The following is a 4,441-nucleotide window of genomic DNA, read 5'->3' as shown; positions in this document are numbered from 1 at the left end:
AAAAAAAACCAAAAAACAAAAAAACCAAAAAACAAAAAAAACAACACACGATGATTTCAGACTTTACTCACTGAGGGCCACCCACAATAACTAATGAGAGCTGTTGGCCGGTCCCCATCAACGTGTGGCAGCAAGTATTCTCAGCACTTTGTATTTGTTACTTCATGAAACTGCTAGGTGGGTTCTGCTGTTGCTTACATTTCCCAGCAATTTAATTTTTATCAATGTCTTTGCCAGATTTAAAGCCATTTTTTCCCCTTTAAGCTTTGTAGCACATTTCTCTGAAAATTAGAGAACTTGATTGTCATATGGCTGTTTAGGAAACAGTAGATATTTAGGCAACAGTTGAAATGGCTACTGGCAATTGTATGGAGCAATTGTGCTGCTCTGGAGTCTAGCTACCCCACGGTGGGCAGGGATTTCATCTTCTTTCTTATTTGCTTTGTGCTTTATCCTTCCCATTAGAAAGTTGGCCTCACTTCCTGGGGCCTTTTGTTGGAAAACTCCACATGGGTGGTGTTTGTGGACTGCAAGATTTGTGCATTATCAGGTGGGTTCTACTTCTGGAAAAATCCAGGCAGTGGTATATTTTGGTTTGCTTTCTTGGGCTGGCCAGAGTTATTACAGACACCTTTAAAGTTGTTGTTGGTGTGTGTGTGTGTGTGTGTGTGTGTGTGTGTGTATGTGTGTGTGTGTGTGTGCATGCGTACATGTGTGTGTGAAAAAATACCTTCCCAGCTGCTGGCATTTGGGGGTTCAAGGGAACAATTGGAAATCCAAATAAAAACAACCTGAAGAGAATGACCGAATCTAGGGTGACTATCCAGGTCACCAGGTGACTCCAGAAAGTTCATTTGTACTAACTTTATAAAACTACAATCCAAAAATCTATTTGACTAATACAATATCATGTTTTCTTGTAAGGCCTGTGAGAATATGTTCAATATGTACCTACATATGTAACATATGACATACACGTATCTGCTTTCAATAATCTTGGGTTCCTAAATGATCCAGTGAGAAGAACAGTTTTATAATTCAGAGTAATATGATACACAGAGAAAATATTTTTGACAATTTCCCCTGAGGCTTTAGACATCTGGAGGGGAGGAGTTAATATTATTTTGACAATTATTTGGCAAGAAGATTAAAAAAACAACAACAAAAGAAAACATTCCCCACCCCTAACCCCCCCAACTGCAATTACAGTGTATCAAAGCTATTTCACAACATTAGCATTTGGAACTTTTATTTTTGTTCCTCTGCACTTTCTTTATGAGGTGTTAAATGATGACCTCACATATGCCATTGTAGAAGTCACACAAAACAGCTGCATGTAGGAAGTTCCCTTCAGTCCCTTCCCTCTTTTCAAACCAGGTCCCCATGGGATGTGGTTGCTCTGTTCATCTCTGTATCTTTCTTTCTCTGGAGGACACAAAGCTCCATGGGAATAAATGGGAATTTTTATTTGCTGTTCTGACTTTCACAAAAATTGGATCATCCGATGAATCATTCTGAACCTGACCATGTATGCTTGGCCTCATAGCCATTTGACCGGAGTTCAAGGCATAGGTTGTTCTGTCTGAAGATTCCTCAGCCTTTCCAGAGAGGAAGTTAGAGTTCCTGTCTTCTGGTTATGATGTTCAAGGATCACTCTTACTTTATATATATGTATACATACACACACACACATACACACACACACACACACACACACATATATATACACACACAATATATATATGGCTGAGGTGAATAGCCTTGTGCTTTTATCTGTTTTCATAGATACTTTTATTTCTATAGAGTTATTCCCCAAGTATAACATTGCTGGGGGAGTGGGCATGCATGCTTTTACATTTTAGTAACTATTGCTAAGCGGTTGACAGAACCTGTGATGAGTCACATCTATGAGAACAAGGGCCAACAAGCGAGTAGTGATGTGGCCCTTCTGGTTTTAATCTGAAGTCTGATCATTGCCAAGCCTCAGCGCCATTTTGTAAGCTCCTTACACATGGACCTCTCTTTTGCAAGAAGCTTCTGTTCTTGTTAGGTTTTTTTTTTTCTTCTAGATGAGATAGAGATTCTTTGCCAATCAGATGTTACAAATATTTTCCCTTGCACATTGCTTTTTTCCTTTCCCCTCCGTTCTTCCCTGTCTTCCCCTCCCCACACCCCCCCCCCTCCGGCTCCTTTTCTGCCTCCTCTCTTTTTAAGACAGGAACTTGCTATATAGCCCAGCTTTCCGCAAATTCAGATCCTCTTGTCTGTACCTTTTTGGAATGGCAGGTTTATGCTACATCATCTGGTTGGTTTTATTTCTTTATAGAGAAATTTGCATTTCTTTCAGAGTTTGACTAGTGGTGTTGTACAAGGGCAAGTTTGTAAGATTATTGAAAATCAACCTCCCACTTTGAGTTAAGTCACAAATTGTCAAAGAATCAAAGCAATACATTCTCAAACCAAGAATGTCTTGTCATCTGTACCCCTGTGTCTGGTTCTCCTATAACTATGTTTTGCCATTCATGAAGCCACTAGTGATCCAACCCCACAGCCCACTTCTGTGAAAATAATCAACTGAGAACTAAGCAGTGATTTCTAGGTTGGAACACATGTACATATAAATACAGTTGTTTAACCTATTTCAACCGTTCTCCCCATAGGAAGAACAGTATTACATCACCTTCTCATGAAAGAACTCAATGTCAGGCACTCAAGCTGCTGTTAACCGTAGTCTGTAATTGGCTGTGAGAATCTGATGGCAACAAGACCTCACACATTCTCTTGTTGTGAGTGTGCTATGATAATTGATAGGTTATTCCTCTACTGGTGAAATGAACCAATTCAAGCCAGATTAGATTATATTAAAGGCAGATTTATTGGGAAGCTGCTCTTGGGTGGGAGACTTTACTGACCCCCAAAACCAAGGCCATGGAAGTTGTTGTGGGGAAAGAGGGGGGGAGGGGGGAGAGAGAAAGGGTGCATGCACAGAAAGGAGAGAAGAGAAGAGAAGAGAAGAGGAGGAGGAGGAGGAAGGGGAGGGAGGAGGGGAACTGGAGAGGGGGAAAGGAGGGAGGGAGAAGGAGGGAGGGAGAGAGAGAGACAAGCAAAATGTCTGGATTATCTAGGGAAGAGCCTCTGGGGAAAGGGCAACCCAGCCCCTGGGCTGAAAAGTTCAAGGTTGGGGGCAGGGTATAACGGGTAGGGACTAAGGGATGCTAGGAGAACATGGAGGCCAGGTCTGCTTTGGTATATAAAATATGCACCTCAGTCCCTTGTCCCTGGGGTCTGAAACCAAACAGGAATATGTGGTTGTGTTTTGCCCAAATTCTTACGTTGGTGCTTAATTGCCAGTGTTTGGGGTTGAGATCCTGGGAGGAAGTCCAACTCTCCTGAGTGGAACTGGTTGATCTCTTGGCTAAGAAAGAAAGAAGATACAACATTTATGTGCAGGCTAGGACACTGGTCTGGTGGCACCTGGAACCTGTGACCTGAATGGTGAGAAATAAATGCCTTCCTTTCATACACACAGCATATGCTGCTTTTGTTATAGCAACCCAGGCTAAGACCGTGTGGTAGCCAGAATTCCAAGATGACTTCCCGGATTCCTGTGCTTGTCTCCCTGTGGCATCTCTAACACTTAAGTGGGCATGAGGCCTTAGGCTGTGTTATGAGTCAAATGATGCTAAGACCCCCACAATCATGATCATATTACATGATATAAGACTGTCTGTGCAGACAGGATGGACACTGGAACCAGGAGATGGCCGTGTAAGACTTATGCAAGGGAGCAAGCAGGTTGAGGTATGCTTCCATGGTTGACAGCCAGTGAGAGAATGGGAGCTTCTGTGCTACACAGACATGGTGAACAAATTCTGCTTTCGATAAGTCTACACCCACAGTTTCTGTTATTTAAATTGAATTGGCAAGTGTCAGTGCACTGAAGGAGACCCCAGAGAAACCAGTTCTGCCAGGCCCAGATTCTTGACCTAAAAAAGGCAATGAGTGGGCGTGCTCTGTAACCTTTAACTGGATGGTGCACTGCTCACTTGGAGACAGAACACTAATATGTACTTGAAGAAAATATTTCATACGATTAACCTCTTACAGCTGTCTTTAGTTTTCAATCTTTACAAATTTCACTTTTCTGTGTAAGCATGTATGTTTAGAAAGCACTGCTTTTAATTTGTAAGAAAAATCTTCAGGGAGGAGAGAGAGTGGAACTTTTCAATGACACAAAGGAGGCCGGGGTGTAGAGAGATGCAGACATCACGCGGGATAAGGCTCTTGACTTGTGGGAAGGCCCAGAAGAATCTGATGGCATGCTGCTACTTGCTGCCTCAAAACAGAAAAGATTATGCACGCCTAATATTCAGAGAGTTCTATATTCCACATAAATGTAAAACTATTTATCTCTACTTTGAATACTCATGTAAAGGAGGGT

General features: G+C 42.0%; 1 pseudogene across 1 annotated transcript in view; it reads left to right on the top strand.

The window, feature by feature from the left end:
* The window catches only part of LOC116093311, a 4,840-nt pseudogene extending 2,150 nt beyond the window's left edge, over nt 1-2,690 (top strand). Inside the window, exon 2 of the transcript XR_004119684.1 lies at nt 2,661-2,690. The product of XR_004119684.1 is annotated as a katanin p60 ATPase-containing subunit A1 pseudogene (transcript). The remainder of the gene's footprint in view (nt 1-2,660) is intronic.
* The last annotated feature ends 1,751 nt before the right edge of the window (nt 2,691-4,441 follow it).

Source organism: Mastomys coucha, unplaced genomic scaffold, assembly GCF_008632895.1.
Source record: "Mastomys coucha isolate ucsf_1 unplaced genomic scaffold, UCSF_Mcou_1 pScaffold16, whole genome shotgun sequence".
Lineage (NCBI taxonomy): Eukaryota > Metazoa > Chordata > Mammalia > Rodentia > Muridae > Mastomys > Mastomys coucha.
This window is presented reverse-complemented; position numbering and strand designations above follow the sequence as displayed.